We start from the raw sequence: 20,491 nt of genomic DNA on the forward strand, positions 1-20,491 counted from the left end.
ATGGTGGTTGTTAATAGACTTACCAAGTATGCAAACTTTTGTGCATTATCTCATCCTTTTAAAGCCACTACAATTGCTACTACATTTATGGAAACAATTAAAAAGCTACATGGAAACCCAAAGATTATTGTAAGTGATAGAGATCCCATTTTCATTAGAAAATTTTGGACAAAACTATTTTCTTGTCTTAGTACTCAATTAGCTCATAGCTCATCTTATCATCCTAAATCTAACGGGAAAACTAAGACAATGAACAAATGTTTGGAATGATATATTTGTTGCTTTGTATTGATAAAAAAACATAATGGGTAAATTAGTTACCTTTAGTTGAATGGTGGTATGACACTTCCTTCCATATTGCAGCAAAAATGACCCCATTTATGGCACTTTATGGATATCATCCACCATCAATCACATCATCTTTAAGAGAAATTTCTAAGGTTCAAGCAATGGAAGATCACATTGAGCATAAACAACAAGTTCTCCAACTCTTAAAGGATAACCTCACTTTGGCGCATAATCGAATGAAACAATAGGAAGATCAACATCGCAGTGAAAGAAGTTTTGATGTAGGTGACTGGGTATTTTTACGGCTACAACCATACAAAAAAATGTCCCTCAAGAAAGTTAAGAAGGATAATAAATTATCACCCAAACACTATGGTCCTTACAAGGTGTTACAAAATATTGGTACTATGGCATACAAATTGGAGCTACCTGCATCTTCCCAAGTACAACTAGTTTTCCATGTTTCATGCTTAAATAAGGTTATTGGTGACAAGCTCCCAGTCCAAACAGATTTTCCAGAACTTGACAAAGAAGGTAAAATCATATTTTAGTCTGAAGTTGTCATGGAAACAAGAACCTGATAGCTACGAAATCGATTAATTTTAGAGTATCTCATTAAGTGAAAGAACTTACTTGCTGAAGGTTCCACATGGGAGGATGAGAATTTTATACAGAAGCATCTGGAACTACTCAAGCATTGAGGAAAACAATTTTTTGAAGGAGAGGGGCATGTTAGGTCCCTATAATACTAGTGTATTCCACTTCTTGTTATTGTTAGTGTATCCCCCTATCATTATTGTTGTGCCCATGTATCCCCCATGTTGTTATTGGTGTACCCCATGGAAGCCCACTATTGTTATTGTTGTGCCCTTACATTATTATTGTTATGTAGGATATGATTATATTGTGACCCCTTGGACTCCTATATATACCACGTAGTTATTATCATTTGTATCATCTAAGAATTGTTCATTTATGTAATTTAAAGGAGGTTTCCCCCTCGAAGAGGCTAGTTTGTAAGTCATTGATCTATCTTTTATTCTATTTTGTGAGCTGGCTGCATAACATTTAGACTCTCTAAACATGAAAATACCACTGATTTTACCCTTTCTAGACTCGTTAAACCTAAGCAAACTGGGAAAAATTTGGAAGAAATTATGGTTACTACCATATATATTAGTCAGAATTTTTGGCAACAATCTACTAATTGTTAGTTTTTGGTAGCATCTGATGTCCTCTAGCCATGAAAATTTGTGGAGAGGCTAAGGAACATGAGTTCTAAATAACCCAAAAACCGTTTGGTGAAATTCCACCCAAATGGTACTTCATTAAAACAATTAATATTTTTAATGGGGTTCCTAAGTCTAAGCTTAGGAAAATTAAAATACTAATGGGTATTAATCAAAATATGGGTGATAATGATCTAGAAGGCGGATCAAGTGAAACTTTTAAACTTAATCTCGGTCATTGAAGTCTCAAAGAGAAAAGTATAAGAAGGAGGTTTTTGGTTCATTTAGAGACACACAGAGAGATTGAGGAAATCAATTTTCTGGGGTGAGAAGTTCTCAGGAGGAAAATCGCTTGGGGAGATCTTGCAGCAGAGGGGCAGCGAGAATACAAGAGAAAGAATTTATGGGGAGTACAAGGCAGAGAGAGGACATGAAGATGTCCAGAGGAGGGTTGACGTTGGCCTATGCAGTGCTGATGTTGGCCTATGCAGTGATGATGCAGAGGCAGTGTAGTCGGTGAGGGGAAGTTGAGTTTTTGTTGAGGGAATTTGAAGTTCAATTTCTGGAAGCCAAGGTGTGATTCTGGGAGGCAGGAAAGTTGATTTCTTAGCTAGCAGAGGATCCAGAGTAGAGAGGGAGCATAATACCCAAGAGGGGTGATGCATAAGTTGCCTAGGGTGATGTAGTTCTGCGTAGAAGCCATCAAAGGGTGACGCAGAGCCTCCAAAGTTGAAGGATTAGTCATTGATTCTACAGTGACAAGGTGAGATAATTTCACCAGTATTTTGTCCAATATTTTCTCTATAAATTTTTTCTAGTTGAGCATCCTAGATTTGTACTCAGAATTTTCTCCTGCATAATAATAAACCCTCAAAGTTGCTACACCGGTTTTCTAGCATTGGGTTTTTCCGGGGACTATTTTGTCCAAAAATAATTGTGTCCTATGTATCTTGTTCTTTGCTCAATTTCTTATTTCATGTAATCAAATTTTAAGTAGTGTAGGCTGCAAAGGTAATTTTCTTTAGTATTCAGAGAATAACTTGATGAATGAATATTAAAATCAAGTAGGTGAAGTAGATTCAGATTTGCTGCAGTAGGGCTTCCTTGAGGATTAGGAATTTTCACATGGTATCAAAGCATTGATTTTGAAGCAAGAAGAGCAGATCCAATACTGAGAAGAGAGGCCAATATTTTCATTTGGCAGCAATTCAAATATCCTTGACAGGATTGCACAGTCCCTGTCGGGAAGTAGAGATTCCAAGGAAACCTCTCTCTGAGAGAGTCGACAGACAAGTATGATTTCCAGTTAGAGAGTTTGCAGAGGCAGAGTGAGTGACACAGAGCCACAGCGTAGTGCTTAAAGGACAAAATTTCTGCCAGGGAAGAAATCCATCAGAAAAGAGCAAAGACACATAGAAGAGGAATTTTCTCCTTAGAGAATTTTTTGCCAAAAAGTTTGAATTTCTCACTTGCTAGCCAGGTGAGCAGTGACTAGAGGAATCAATTCGACACTTGGGTGAGATGGAATTCCATGGGCTCAGAGATCTGAACAGGTTGGAAGGAGCTTCCAACTATGTCATATGGAAGACCAGAATCTTAGCTATTTTGGAAGAATACGATCTTGAATCCTACGTCAAGAGTGTTGTGGTTGTTCCTGCTAGTAATGATTAAAGGAAGAAGTACAAGACCGAGCAGGGGAAAGAAAAGAGGCTCATTCTCGATGCAGTTCAAGATCATGCGGTCTCACACTTGCAGGGAAAAGATACAACCCATGAGATTTGGGAATAATTTTCTTCATTGTATGAAGGCTCTTCTGAAATAACGAAAGATGTACCTAGAATAGAAGTTGCATCCTAACTTTGATGCAAAAGGGAGAAGGGGTTAACTTCTATCTTCAACGTCTTCAGGACACCAGAGACCAGCTTGCTATAGTGGGGTCTACTCCTCAGTCTTCTGTGATGGTAACGACATCCTTGAATGGAGTCTTAGATGAATGGAACGTCTTCGTCCAAAGTATATTATGTAGGGAAATACTACCTTCATGGGAGGAGATGTTGGCAGGTCTTCAACAAGAAGAATTAAGGAGGGACCTAGTAAAGGTCAACCTCAATGGCAACAGTGGTAGTGGCATGAATACCAAGGAGGAGGAGGAAAATGCAACTCTAGCATCAAAGGGATAGCAGAAGCAGAAGCGAAAGAAGGACATTTTGAAGGTGAAATGTTTCAGATGTGGCGAGATGGGCCACTTTGCATCCCAATGTCCTTTGAATAAAAAGGATAAGGATGAGAAACATCACCCTAAGGTTGCTCCAACAAATATTGACGAAGAGGAGGTTGCCATGATTGCCCACGCATCTCTAAGAGGGAAATGGGGTGATATTGAGCTATAGTCGGGAGGACTACATGTGGGTAGGGTCCGTGAGGAGTCCACCTCTTGGATCAATTCCTTGTTACAGGAGCCAGAGATTTAGCAGTAGCAAGATGGACTTAGTTCCAGATGATGCAGTGGATTGTTTGGAGAGACAGATACAATAGCTTGTAACCAAGGACTGATCAGCGCAAAGCAAGGTTGGAAGCAGTGTAGATGGCACAGTGCAGAAGTGAGCAGTAGCACAAAAGATTCAAAGGGTCTGAGACTAGTAGCAGTTATATTCCAACATTCACATGGTATTAGGCTGAACACAGTTAGTTCAGAAATTTGGGATGCTTTTCCATTGCTAAGCAGTAGCAATTGGAAAATGACACAATGTAGAGCTAGCAGTGGCAGTGTTAGCAGCAAATGTAGAGGGAGTTATTGTACAGATGCAGCAGTGGAAGTGACAGTGTCATGGGTAGCACTATAGTAGCAGCAGTAGCACAGTGTTGGTGGCAGCAACAGTATGGAAAGGAGATGCTTCAGAAACAAAGCAACATGCAATTTGACATTGTTGCTAGAGCACATTCCTCGCTAAGAGGGAGTGTTAGTTTTTTGTAGCATCAGATATGCTCTAGCCATGAAAATGGGTAGAGAGGCTAAGGTACATGAGTTCTAAAGAACCCATAAAGTGTTTGGTGAAATTCCACCCAGATTCTATTTTATTAAAATAATTAATATTTTTAATGGGGTTCCTAAGTCTAAACTTAGGAAAATTAAAATATTAATGGGTATTAATCAAAATATGGGTGAGAATGATCTAGAAGGCGGATCAAGTCAAGTTTTAATCTTAGCCATTTATTAGAGACTTAATCTCAGTCATTGAAGTCTCAACGAGAAAATTATAAGGAGGAAGCTTGGGGTTCATTTAGAGACACGCAGAGAAATTGAGGAAATCAATTTTTTGAGGTGAGAAGTTCTCAAGAGGAAAATCGATTAGGGAGATCTTGCAGCAGAGGGTAGTGAGAATATGGGAGAAGGAATTTCCGAAGAGTACAAGGCAGAGAGGGGACAAAAAGACATCCAAAGGAGGGTTGACAGTGGCCTACAGAGTGTTGATCCAGAGGCAACACAATGAGTGAGGGGAATTCGAGTTTCTGCTGAGGGAATTCAAAGTTCAGTTGTTGGAAGCCAAGGTGTGAGTTTGGGAGGCAGGAAAGTTGATTTCTCAGCCAACAGAGGATCTAGAGAAGAGAGGTAGTGTAATACCCAGGAGGGGTGACACAGAAGTTGCCCAAGGTGACACATTTCTATGCATAAGCCATCAGAGGGTGATGTAGAGCCTCCAGAGCTAAAGGATTAGTCATTGATTCTCCAATGATAGGGTGAGATCATTTCACCAGTGTTTTGTCTAGTATTTTCTCTATAAATGATTTTTAGTCGAGCATCCTAGATTTGTACTTATAATTTTCCACTACATAATAATAAACCCTCAGAGTTGCTGCATTGATTTTCCCACATTGGGTTTTTTGAGGGATTATTTTGTCCAAAAATAATAGTGTCCTATGTGTCTTGTTCTTTTCTCAGTTTCTTGTTTCATGTAATCAAATTTTAAGTATTGTAGGCTGCAAAAGTAATTTGCTTCAGTATTCAGAGAATAACTTGATGAATGAATATTAAAATCAAGTAGGTGAAGAAGATTTAGATTTCCCGCAGTAGGGGTTCCTTGAGGATTAGGAATTTTCACACTAACCATCTATATTAGTCAAAAAATTTGGCAGCATTCTAATAACTATCTATATTAGTTGGAATTTTTGGTAGAAGTATACTATACATCCCTTGAACATGGAACTTATCCTGCATATTCCTCTTTTTTGAACTTCTATGTGAACTATACCATATTATGAGCCTTTTATTGATACCCTTATGTTTATGCATCTTCGTGTCCTGCTCCTCTTGGTGTTCTTGAGTCTAATATGCCTAGTCTATTTGGTGTCATGCCTTCTATTTTTCAAGTGATAGTCTACCCTTTTTTAACCTTATCAACCATTTTCTAATATGCCCTATTGCCCTGAGTCAATTCATCCTACTATTCTATACTATCTCCAAAATCAAACATTTTTGTCTCACTTCTCATTGATTGGTGTAGGACTCCTTATCGCCTACCTTTGATAGATCTCTTCATATCGACTTCAACACATTATCTAGGAAAAAATTTGAGAAACTTCACAGTACCCTGGAGCTTGCAGTCCTTAGTGGCAGGTTTCTATGAGTTTGATCGAGGGTTTTCCTTATTGGCTCACAATTGAACGATTCTACAAGTGTTTGAGAACAACTCCTTTATTAATGGTTTTCATTATTGACTAGTAATCATATGAATTATCACATTTTCAACTTCAACTCATGTATTCACATATGCATAATTATGTTATTTTACAACAGTGATAAAGACCTTGGGAAGAGGCTTACATCACTCAACCTTGTTTCCTCTCCCACGTTGCAAATATTATTTTTGAAGACAACTTGTATCAGATTGATCACTATGACATCAATCCACATTGTTCTTATTAGTGGACATGATCTACCATGGATCCACATGATATCATTCTTCTTTGTGTATTGAGCATGGGAATGCCCAACTCAGGACGTTATTTTACATCTGACATATATTTGTTGTTTGCAAGCCTCCTTCCATTCTAACACTCTGAAACTCTCTCTCATTGACTATGTTATAAATTATTTCATCCATCTTCTTCTTCTTTGACCTCACACTTTAGGGGGCATCTGTTACCCACAAAAATACCTCCTCGTCATCTCAAAGGATAATATTATCCTTTTTCCTGAGATACACCCCTTTCGCTAACCTTTTAAGGCTATAACACACCCTAACTGCCTTGCACAATGTGTGATAATGTTGGACATAGAGAAGAAGCATGTGTTACCCTAGCTAGTAACACTATGTATCTTCACAAAGCCCGTGCTACTAGACTTTCACGTATGCATGAGAAAAAATCATGATTTAACTCACCATGACTCTATTTTTCACTCAATTAAACTCTAAAAAGGTGGAAGAGGATTGCCTCAACATCATCCATATATGTTTCCTATCCTAAACAAATCCAATAAGGCATGATAAAGAAATAAAGGCGAGGAAACATCTTCCATCCTATGGATTTTTCCCAAATTGCATTGAAGGAAGAATTTGGTAATATCCATAGCCTCCCCTTGCCTATATATTGGAGGCTAGGCCATTGAGATTGGGATTAGAGTTCATGTATTGTTATGCTCTCAATATTTCACTTGAGAGAGAGAGAGAGATTTTGGAGCTAGGAGTTGAAGGAGGTCATGCTACAACCACTTATGGTTGTATTTTTTCTTCATTCACTTAATATATAGATCTACCATTATTTCTTCTAGATTATTGTTCATTACCTATGCATCTTGTGTTTATTTAACAATGGTTTGGATTATTGTCTTACATTGATGTGTTCAATAATGTATTGTTGTTTAATGATTAATTTTTTGCTTTGATGAGGTTTATATGTTATGAAGGTCGTGTTTGTTCTCTTTGTGTGTAGGATTGGTCCTTAGATCTAGCTAGGAATGTTTCTCAACCATGTTGATTTCTCCAATTGGTCTACACGAAAGGATAATTAGGTTATATTTCAATTTTGATTTGTCAATTCCAGTTTATCACTTGCAATGTTGAATGGGTCTGACCATAGAATAGTAGATCCTTTGATTTGTTTGCCCCAGGTTTTTGGGAGAACCTGAGAGGGCTTCTTGTTTGTATTATTGAGCATAAATCCATATCTCTTTGTGTGCAAGATTGAACCTTGGAGTTGGTTGGGAATGTTTCTCAACCACATTGATTTCTCCAGCTCATCTACATGAAAGGATAATGAGGTTATCTTTCAACTTCACTTTTGTCAATTCTAGTTTATCACTTGCATTTTTGAATGGGTTTGCGCATAGAATAGTAGATCCCATGATCTATTTGCCCTAGATTTCCAAGAGAACCTAAGAGGGTTTCTTGTTTATCTTACCAGGCATAAATCCTGCTATATGTATTTATGCTTAATAAGACAAATTATCAGAAACCCCCTCAGTTTCTCCCGAAAACCTAGGGAAGACATATCAAGGGATATACTATTCTATGGTTGGACCCATTCAACAATTAAAGTGATAAACTATAATATAAAAAGAAAAGTTGAAAGATAACCTATTTATCCTTTCGTGTAGATTAGTTGGAGCAATCAATGTGGTTGAGAAACATTCCCATCCAACTCCAAGGACCAATCCTTCACACAAAGAGAACAAACACAACATTCACAAAATATAAACCTTATCAAACTAAAACATCACTCATTGAACGACAATACAATATTGAACACATCAATATAAGACCATAATCCAAACAATTTTTAAATAAGCACAATACGCATAAGTAATGGACAATAATATAGAAGAAACAACAATAGATCTATATATTAAGTGAATGAAGGAATATTACAAACATATGTAGCTATTGCATGACCTCCTTTAGCTACTAGCTGTTGGAAATAATACTGAGAGGGGGGGGTGAATCAGTATTATCAGATCAGTAAAACCTTTCTCAATTTCATACACAGAAACATATACGCTACTTCAATTAAGTGAACCCGCGTGTACACGCTACTGTACCTAATGCAACTAGCGTATATCCAGAGATCTTATGATTCAGTTAGCTTAATCTTCAGTAAATGCATCAGAACATTATTAAGCATATTTAACAGTAAACAGGTGCAGTATAACAAAACAGAACATCACACAAGAGCCACACACATGAACACCATGATATAAGGTGGAAACCCAATGTGGGTGAAAACCACCTGCTGCAAATCGTCTCTTTCTTATTTCATAAGAAACTTCTTTTACAATGTACTGGTGCAGTCCTTTACCAGTATGCAGGCTACAACCTGCAGAGGGCTACAACCCTCTCTCGTTTTCCAACTACTTCTGGAAGGGAGCTACAACCCCCTCAGCTCTTGTACTAGCCGATCCATTTACTAGTACGTAGGTGCTGACCCTACAACCTTCTTTCCTTCAGGGACCACGTTTCATCAATTTTCAGACTGGATCCAAGAGTACAAAACAAACATTACTGCAATACAATCATCAACTTATACTTGCATCATAATTCATTAAACAACCCAATACTGAATCACTGAAACCCTGTCATCAAGAACACAGAACCCAAACCAGAGCCCAGAACTGTGCAACAACCACCAGAATCAACAGCAACCTGAAATATCAAATCTTATTATGCATACGCTACTTCACTGTACCAAAACCGCGTGTATACGCGCTTTCTCCAAAGGCAACCCGCGTGCAGATCTAGAAATAATTACTTATGCCTTCGTTGTCAGGTCCGACCCTTGCCAAGCGTCCCGAACAGATAAACAGTGATACCAGATATTCTCACTTCATCAGACTCACAATGCTTGCTCACACTTGCCTAATGATCTTCTCCTTATATAGCCTTAGGCCCTTTACAATACCACGGTCCAAAACCATAGTAACCCAATACCATCAGCTTCAAAACTAGGGATCAACACGTTCGTCGAGACATCAAGGTCCAAAACCATAGGCACAACTTCCAAGGAATAACCGTCGTGGACCAAAGATAAGTTTTCCACATACACGCGCTTTTACTGAAGCCAACCAGCATGTACACGCGACTTGATATATAGAGAACCTGCGTATACGCGACTTGGTATATAGTGAACCTGCTTGTATACGTGACTTGGGCTTAACGAACCTGCGTGTATGAACTTTCTTGGCATGCTGTACTAAGATCTGTCCTCTGATTAAGTTGCCATCACCTGTACCAACCTCTGAGCACCTGTACCAACCTCTGAGTGAGTTGCCATCAAGGACAACACTTGAATCATAATGCCAACACTAGCTCCAAATTATCTCTCTCTCACAAGTGAAATCTCGAAATCATAACAATACATGAACTTTGATCCCAATCTCAGTGGCATAACCTCTAATATATAAGCAAGGAGTTTTACCAAATTCTTCCTCCAATGTAATTTGGAAAAAAAATATAGGATGGAAGATGTTTCCTCGGCTTTCTTGTTTTATCCTACTTTATTGGCTTTTTCTAGGACAGGAAACATTTATGAATGACTTTGAGGTGATCCTCTTCCACCTTTTTACAGTTTACCTAAGTGAACAATAGAGTCACAGTGAGTTAACTCATGATTTTTTCTCGTGGCTACGTGAAATTCTAGTAATGTAGTCTTTGTGAAGATATAAAACATTACTGGTTAGGGTATCAGAGGTTTCTACTCTATGACAAGCATTATAATGCATTGTGTAAGGTAGTTAGGGTGTATTATAGCCTTAACAGGTCATAGAATGGAGTGTATCTCAGGAAAAAAGGATGATCTTCTCCTCTAAGCTGGTGAGGATGTATTTTCATGGGTAATAGTGGGGATGTGTGCTTAGATTCTTCAAGTACACACACCGATCGTGAGTCATGGTTGATTGACTCAATTAAATCCTTCCATATGACTCCCTGTCGGGGAGTTGTTCTGCGAATATGAGAAATATGATGTTTGTGTGTTTTCATAGGGGATGACAGGAAGACAAGAATAATAGGTGGAAGCATTAGAACAATTCTTAGTGTTCTCAACATTCCTGCATTTTCTAGAAATCTAATTTCTATAAGCAAGATAGATGATGTAGATGTAAAGACAATGTTCAAGAAAGATACTTATAATATGGTTTGAGTAGCACTGATATTGATGAGGGGAGTTTGGATTATAATTATTTACAAGCTTTTGGGCATTACTATTATTGATGGGTGCAATAGTTTTGTCATTCCTAAAAGTGGAGCAAAACATCTTATAGTCTTTGGAGGAAATACTATGTTGTAGCATCAAAGACTAGGACATATTATAGAGAAGGGTATTCAAACAATACATGGTAATGGTATGGTAGAAGGTATATGTCTAATTTCTCTTGGATTTTTATTTCTGTAAACATTGTGTATATGGGAAGAAGAATTGAGTGATTTCCTCTAATGCTAAGAGGGCAGAAGGAATATTAAAGCTCCTGCACAATTATGTGTTTGGACCTATGTCAATTCCATCAATGGGTAAGTCTGTGTACTATGTCTCGTTTATAGATGAATTCTTGAGGAATACATGGATATATTTTCTCAGGAAGAAATCTAAAGTCTTCAACAAAAATTTAAATAATTCAAGGCTCTAGTGGAAAATCTGACAGAGAAGAAGATTAAGGTGTTGAGGACAGATAATGGTGGACAATTATGCAAGAAGGAATTCAAATAGTTCTTTAATAAATGTGGTATAGCATAATAGAAGCCTTACTCCATATACACCTCAACAAAATGGAGTTGTAGAAAGGATGAATAGGACACTGTTGGAAAATGAAAGAAGCATGCTCAGTGGCATTGGATTATAGAAAGAATTCTAGGCAGAGGCAATGGATATTGCATGTTACCTATTTAAGAGAAGACTCCACATGAGGTATGGATTGGTAATAAACCCTCCCTCTCACATCTTAGGGTATTTGGTTGTGATGAAATGTACATGTTCCAAAGGAGAAAATAACCAAGTTGAATAGTAAATATGAAAGGTGCATTTTTATTGGTTATAAAGATGGTTCAAAAGGTTACAAGATTTGGACCTAGAAATAAAGAAGTTTGTGTATAGTTGGGATGTGGTATTTAGAGAAGTGAAATATGTCATCAAACATGAATTTGTACCGAGGGAAAATGAACCATAGAAGATAGAGTTTTATTTGAAGAATGAAGACTTAGAATCCATAGAAGAACATGAACCAGAAGAAGAAGAACCAAACACTTCAGTTTTGAGGGGATCAGTTTGGGAAAGAAGGAAATTAGAGAGGTATATTCCATCATATTTATATTGAAAATTCTCTTTATCTATTACTGATGATGATCCTGGTACTGTCGAGGAGGCAATGGATTTAGAGGATGGGAAGCTTTGGAAGAAGGTCTTGGTTGAAGAAATGGTAGCTTTGGACACAAATGAGGCTTGGGATATAGTGGAGTTGTTAGGCAGAATGAAACCCATTGGCAGAAAATGGGTGTTTAAGAAGAAGATGAATGTAAAAGGAAAAGTGGAGAAATACAAAGCTCAGTTAGTAACAAATTTTATTCGCAGGTGTCAAGAATTGATTTTGGTGATATTTTTTCTCCTATTTTGAAATTAACTTATATTACATTACTTTTATCTGTTGTTGTTTCTTTTGATTTTGAGGTAAAATAGATGGATGTGAAGAAAACATTCCACATGGGGATCTACAAGAAGAGATCTGCATGAAACAATTGAAAATTTTTGCAGTGAAGGGTGAGAAAGAACTGGTGTGCAGGTTAAATAATTATTTGAATAGGTTAAAGAAATCTCCAAGGATGTGGTATCAAAATCTTGATAAATATATACAGGGACTTGGCTTCACAAGGAGCAAAGTGGATCACTATGTGTATTATAAATTAGTTGGTGATCATGTTATTTGTTTGGTCTTATATGTGGAGGTCATGTTATTGATTTGAAATGACAAATAAATTATCCAATTTGTGAAGACCCAATTATCCTCTAAATTCTATAGGGATATTGGTGTTGCAAAATTCATTTTTGGCATGGAAATTTAATGAGATTGGGTGAAGAGGAATCTCTAGTTAAACCAAAGGAAGTATGTCTAGACAATATTGCATAGGTTTAATATGCAGGATGGTGAATAGGTGAAAGTTCATATTCTTGTAGGTGTAAAGTTATCTTTTGAACAATGTCCCAAGGCATAGGAAGAGGAAGAGGAAGAGGACATGTCTTATGTTCGATATGTGATTGCAATTGGTAATTTAATGTATGCAATGGACTGTACCAAACCAGACATTTCACGTGTAGCAGGAGTATTGAGCAGGTTTATGTCAAAACCAAGGAAGGAGAATTGGACATCAGTAAAGTGAGTTTTCAAGTATCTGCATGGAACTAGTGATTATGGTTTTTGCTACCAAGGAAGACCACGATTAGATAGAGTGTTGGAAATACATGGCTTTGTTGATGCAAACTAGTCTATATATCTAGATCAGAGAATATCTACAAGTGGGTATGTGTTTAACCTATTTGGAGGAGCAGTCAGTTGGATGAGCAAGAGATAATTTGCAGTGGTACTTTTTGTTGGAGATTGGATAAACCAACGCTCCCTATGTGTTTCTTAACATGGAATAACCACCTCTCATGGATCCTTATCTCTGGAAATGTGATCGTTGACTAAAACCTACAGGTTTTGGTCTAACAACAATCGTGATTCTCAACAAGTGGTATTAGACCATAGGTCACAAGTTTGATACACACCCGTCTCGCGTTGGGATGGATATTGTTGGAAATTGGATAAACCAATGCTCCTCGTGTGTTTTGTGACATGGACTAACTGCCTCTTGTGGATCCTTATCTATGGTGACATGATCGTTGACTAACACCTATAGGTTTTGGTCTAACGGATATCGTGATTCCCAACACTTTCAACTACATAGGTTGAATACATGGCAGCCGCTCATGCAAGAAAGGGAGTAGTTTGGTTGAAGAGGTTATGTTTAGGTATGGGGTTGGTACAACAAGCTATAAGGATATGTTTTGATAGAAAAATGCAATTTTCTTGGCAAAGAAACTTATCATTTGAAGGCAAAGCATATTGATGTTCAATATCACATTGTGAGGGATATTTTTGAAGACAAAAAAGTGTAGCTTGTAAAAGGACACTTTGGAGAATGGTGCAGATGCATTGAAAAATTTTGTGGGCACTAAGAAGTTTTCTTGGTGTAGAGAAACAATGGGCGTTTGTGTCCCTGTACTGATGACTGTGTACTATTGTGGCCCCATATGTGCAAAGAGAACAAGAAGTGGGAGAATGTTGGGTATGTGTTATATTCTTTGCATGACTAACACTATGTGTTATTATGTTGCACTGGATGTAGTGGGGTGGTTGCAGGGGGGCAGAGCCCTACCTGCACATGGTTTCAGCCAGTGCCCCGATTTTTTTTTTGGGTAAACCGAAGGATGGGGGTAGATCCTCCCATGGTTTTGTGGAGGGTTTCACGCATGATGGTTTTTCCTATGGTATTTTTTAGATACGTTCACGGGAACTACAATTATGTTCTAATCCAAGGTTAATGGATTAGGGGTTTAGGAATGTTTTTACATGTATATAACATATTGTAACATTGAAATGAATATAATGAAAAGAAAATCTGGTTTTCCTGATTTTGGGTTCTATGAGAAAAATATTTGTGTATATTTTATGTTTTTTAAAGAATTTGTTTGCAGGTAATTTATGTACAAGTTTAAAACCTTCAGTATATATGACACCAGAATTTCAAGTGATGATTTCATATGGAGGTACCATAAATTATTTAGGGAAGTGTCATAATGTTAAGCTGAATATGTGGGAGTATTATTGGTTAGTCCCATGATTCAATCCAAATGGGTGGTGTTGATGTTGTATTAAAGGTACACTGGTTACAATCATTGGGAATAGTGGCCCTTAATTTTCAAGATCTTTTCACAATATTTTTCTTAGAAGGAAAGGAAGTTGAGCTTAGAGGTATCAAAGGGGAACCTGATAAAGTAATAAGCTCTAATAGCATGACAAAGTTACTAAAAGAGAAACACAAATATTTAGTTGCAAATTTATGTTCATTAGATGTTCAAACTTATATATCCTTTGCTCTAGTGGATCTCCAAAAAGTTATCAAAAATCATGCTAAGGTATTTGGGGAAATTCCTAAGGGTCTTCCACCTGCTCGAAATCATGAACATGTTATTGATTTGTAACTTGGAGGTGTACCACCTAACATCATGAATTATAGATATCGACATGCACAAAAGAGTGAGATTGAGTGTATGGTTCAAGAAAGTTTAGAGGCAAACATCATTCAACCTAGCTAGAGTGCCTTCTCTTCACCAATGGTGATCGTTATAAAAAAGGATGGTTGATGGCATATGTGTCCAAATTACAAACAACTCAACAAAATGACAATCAAAGATAAGTTTCCTATTCCTAGCATTAATGAATTATTAGATAAATTTTGTGAAGCAATTTTTTTTACTAAGTTGGACCTTTGTTCTAGATATCATCAATTTAGAATGAGGTAAGAATACATTCCCAAAACAGCCTTTAGAACATGTTGAGGCCCCGAAAATTGGGTCGACAACAAGGGGGATACCCACCCGGTCCGGACCTTGGTTGGCAGCTCCTTATCCGTTTGGTATAGTGGGTCCAACTGGGGATAATGGGACCAGTTTCCCAATCTAAGGGTGTGTGTGTGTGCAGAGTTGGATGATGCTGATCTAAGGGTTCTAATCTAAGCTACTTTAATCTAATTCTATGCTATTATAATCTAATGAAAACAGCACATCTAATATATGCTAACCTGGGATGTATTTCTTCTATTATGCAATCTAAAGAGATTTCAAATAATAACTGGTAATAAAGATCATTAAGCTATCATAAGAATGAAAATCAATTAAGATGAACTACTTTGCATAAAAAGTTAGGCAAAACAGTTGTGAACAGCATATCGCATAACAAGTTATTCATATATCAAACATAAATAAATGACTCCACCATACAAAAGTGCCAAATGGTAACTCAAACATTCATGCAATAACATATAAACAACTAAAAATTGTATATCACTTTAAGAATATAAGCAGAAATGGCCAAGAGATAAAAGTACCATTTATGACTGGTCCTACTCATAAGCTTCAAGCAACAATGATTTATCTCTACTTGTTCTAATATCTACTAAGAGTTCAGAAGTGCAACATCAGTAGTAGATATCAAATGCAAACATTAATAAACCTCGATCCATTCATTCATCAAAACCTCCTCTGAGGGTGCAGAAGTGCATGTTCTGAGGACAAGTTTTTGACAAATTTCTGGACCCTTCTCTAAATGCATGAGAAGGGTTTATATACTACTTCCTAATTCTAATAATAGTTTATTTACAAAATTTAGGATGCGGTTTTCAAATGGCTGTCCTTTTTCTAATCTAATCTTTAAGAAAAAACAACATTCTAAATAAAGCTACTTCTGAATCTGATCTTTAAAGCTGCATGTATTCATCATGGGTTTGAGGAGAGTTGGCTGGATGACTTCTGCTTTGAGCTGGGCTGAGAAAATAGAATCTATGAGAGCTAGCACCACTTTCTCGGCCGCATTTATGATACATTTCATAGTCATCTGCTGACTATGCGGCTTCACCAAGTATGCCGAGTAACACTCCCAATTTAACTTGTTTAGTGCTTGGACTTCTTTTTTTCTTTTTTTGCGCCTTCTACTTCCATTATGCTTCTAGTCGTAGTTTATTTGGTAAATACCCCGGGGTGGTCTCTGCGATTAAGTTTGCTCTGTGCAAATTTTCATTTACACAGTCGACAAGAATGCTTGCTGTCGTGGCCGCTGTTTCTGCTGCTTGTTCCGCTTCCCTGATTTGATCGTCCCACTTGTTGAAGAGCAACTCTTTATGATTCTCATTTATCCTGGGTGCGCCTGCTCTTTTTCCCTCGTCTTCATCCTGCCAAGCCAAGTACTCCGTCACTCGTTTGTCAATCTGATCATAGTCACTTCGCAAGTCTACCACTTGATTGGTGATTTTATCACTCAGTTCGCAATAATAATTCCACTGTGATAACTTTTGTCCCAACTCTTCCTGTTGCTGCAGTAGTTGTTCATTCAAGGCAATAGACTCTGAAATAAACTCTGTAAGTTTGGGGTCGTCTCTGTGCATCTCTTGTACATCTTGCAATTGTTTTCCCTTTTCATCCAAACTTCTTTGATAACTTATTTGCATTTGCTGGAAGTCTTCCTGCAACTTTTCAAGTTGTTTGCATCCCTCATTATTAGCATTGGCTTGTTGTAATTGTAGTTGCGGTACCTGTATCTGATTTTCTTACTCTTTCAACAATTGCTGTACTTCTGACACTTTGTCAATAGTCGCAAAGGCATACGCCCCTGTGACCTGAGACATTTGGTGAGATTTTCCGTTGGATTATTGACAGGATCTTTCCACAGGACGTCTAATTGCTCAGCATCCTGAGAAAGTGTATTTTCTAACTTTCTCTTTTTTCTTTGCCTTCTTACAACTGCTTTATGTTGGGGACTATAAAATTTGTCCAGTGGGGGAATTTCTTCTACATTCAGTAGAAGCTCAGAAGATGGAGTGATAGGAATATGCTCCGTTTCTGTGACATTGCTGACTATGGTTGAGTACACGTCTTGTGCTACCTGTGTATTGCTCACAGGTGTTTTTGGGGCTTGTCCTTCAAGATTGATCAGTTCGTTGAAGGTTTCCCATTCTTTATCTAATTCTGTTGTGACGGATGGTGCTTCAATGATAAGAGGGGGGACATCTCTTGAAGAGGAGGCGATAACTTGCTGCTGTGGAAATTCCATTGACTGAGCGGTGTCCTTAGCTGACTCTTCGCCTCTATCTTGGTTGTTTTCAGATCTTTTAGAATGCTCAGGCATCCCTTGTCCAGTCTTAGATTTAGATTCGGAAGCACTTGAATTCCCACTATGGCTAATGCTTGGAGTAGGTTCTCTGGCAAGTGGTTGCAGCTTTTCTAGAGGAACACTGGCTAGTCTTCTTTCCCTGTATACCATGAATCTTTGGAGGTCATCTGGAGACAAACGCAATTGAGCTTCCCGCAAAATTTCCTAGAGTGAGCTTTTACTCTGAAATAAATCATCAAATAAATCTTTCTTTCCAACGAACACTTTTATCTTGACTGTCGTTTTGAAATCTTGGGCAACCTCATTTGGGTCAAATGGCCTTGCCGGGAATTTAAATAATTGTAGACACGTCATATTCTCTACTTCGGTGAATGCGTGACCTACATCGAACAATGAAAAGGCCCCACAAGCTACAGGAAACTGAGGCCATATGGCCTTCTTTTTGTCTTTTAGGTCTTTAGTCAGGCCGCCTTCTGAACAAGTTTGATATGCAATCTCTCTAGCCAGAAGTTTGTCAGGAATATACAAAGGTAGGACATGAGGGGGGACGGTGCTTCCAAATACTCTAATATAGGTGAACCATTCTTCTCCGAACCATCTTGCGATGGGGATGATATCTATATGTGCCCCAGGTGAGCACCTCGGGGGTTCTTTATCATTCATCATTCTATACATGGGTAAGATAAGCCCGTGACAAATTTGGTAGAAATGTGGAATGAACTGAGAATCCCATATATTTTATGATAAACATGGATGGGTAATGGGTCCTAAGTTGTCAATTTCCAACCCATAGCGGGAAATTTAGACACATAACAAATAGAATCCATAACATATGTGGATAGGTAAAAAGGAGGATAGATCCTTTGAGACATGGATCTTTTAGACCGATAATTGATAATAGTCATGAATAGGTTATCAGAAAAGATCTTGGCCCAATCTATAATAACAGCATTTGTGGCAGCATCAATCAATGGTAACCATTCAGACGAAAACTTATTGATATCTGGCATCCCGAATAATCTACAAAGCATGGCCGCAGCAAAACAATACGGAGAGGTGAGGGAACCAATGCTGTACATACCGTTTTTATCTTTTTTGAGTGGTTCATCTTTTCTGGACCAATCTTTGGTGGTCTCTGATAGGTTTGGGTTCTCTGCCACAAATTTTTTAATGAATTATGCATTGTAAGTCGCCTGCGGTTCAGGAAGATGATACATGAGCTTTAAGTCTTGTGCAGCGAATGACCCGATGAGCCCATGTCCTTAAATCTTGAACTTCCTGTCGTTCATTTTTGCATTGTCAAGTATCCACTTGATCATATCCGTATATGGGATAATTTTAGGCCTTGCTGCTATCCGATGAAGGAATGAGCACGCTAGCTCTTCTAAGGATGCTTCGGAAGAGCCCTGTGAATCTGCGACAGCGGTAACCTTCATTATCCTGGGGTTTTCTTCTTCAAGCAGTCTGTACATGCTTTCCCATGTCGATATCCCTGCGTCTCTGCTACAAGTTGTGTCTGTATATAAAGGTGCCATTTCCTTCACCTCAGAGCCCTGAGCCTTATTTTTCTTTCCCATTTCTTCCTGCGTATGGCTTGGTATCGCCCTTCGTTCTTCGTTCCTGCAGCTCACAAATGGAAATGACTGATCAAGAAAGGTGATGGGAGAGTCTTAAATGTAGCAGATATATCAAATATGCCACCTTATGTGAAGTAATTCTTTGCAAAAGCACGCGTCTACATTTAATAGATGACAACTAATTCTTTTATTATTATTAAAAGCGCATGATCTTGAGTCAGATTATGGTAAGTGGCTTTTCTTGAATAGCGTGCCCAAAAGATTCGTGATGGAGCGATTTTGCGATTTGGTTCGCAATCATCGCAGATCGCGACATCACATTATCGCACCATCGCGCTCTCGTACCGACTCACAAATATAACATCGCAGAGTTGATTTGGCTTAATATCGCAACCATCACTTTATCGCGATATCGCAACATCGCAGATCGTAGAAGTTTTATGCTTGCCATATTTTGTTAGCCCATTCCCTGCGATATGCGATCTTGCGATCGGGGTTATTGCAAATCAGAAAATCATGAAGTCTTTCTCATTGGCATTACCTTATTGCGATGCGATATACTGCTTAGTACGAGAATTCTTGCACATATCAGGATTATACCCAAATGGAGGTGTTTTTTCTATCATTTTATGATTCAATTTTTTAAAGATTTTTCTTATCATAAACTTAGGTTTTAAAGTATTCAAAAGATCTTCCTAAGCTTACGCTGGTAACCTTATTTTGAAGAAAGGAAACTCTTGCTTTTCCTAAATTTTAGCTAAGGGTCCCCATTCATTTAGTATTTTGGACAACACTTAAATGAAAAAGGGGGGGGTTGTTGCTGGCCACAACAATTGGCGATTCACTTGGGAGAACCAGTTATCTCTGATTTTCTATTGAACTTTTCAAATTTCCAAAACAAAATTTTCTAGAAAATTAAACTTTATTATAAAAAGATAAAGTGCATTATACCCCAAACTGTCAATGACATTTTGTTCCAACCTCTTTCTATTTTAATTATTTGCTTCCTCAGCTTGTCCTTTCATTTACATCAGCCACTACTTGGTCTTGTAAAGATAAAATAAGGTCTTCCCTGTGTACCAGTTTTTAAAATATGCTCATTTGTCGCAGGTAGAGCCTCTACTGCCAGCAGGCGTTCATAGCCTCGATAGGGTTACCTATTACCCAGTAATGATCCTTATCCTGCTTAAGGTGATCTACAACTTTCAAAGAAAAACCCATATTGACACTTTTTCCTTTTTTATTCTTAAAGAACAATGTCTTGGTTTGGTAGCCAAATTATGACATAATCATTCACTTGATTCACACTTTCGCTGAACAAGCTGGCTCGTGATGAGACCCCTTGTCTTTTGATTTCAACAATCTTGAGTCATTGCCCTGTTTTGGACAATGTTTGGCAAAGTCAGCAAAGTTATAATATCTATGATCATGATAAGCCGGCTCGTGATGAGACCTCTTATTCTTCAAGATATAGTGTATCCTTGGGTCGTTTC

This window comes from Pinus tabuliformis, chromosome 6, assembly GCF_031772625.1.
Source record: "Pinus tabuliformis cultivar Carrire ecotype Pingquan chromosome 6, CPIR1, whole genome shotgun sequence".
Lineage (NCBI taxonomy): Eukaryota > Viridiplantae > Streptophyta > Pinopsida > Pinales > Pinaceae > Pinus > Pinus tabuliformis.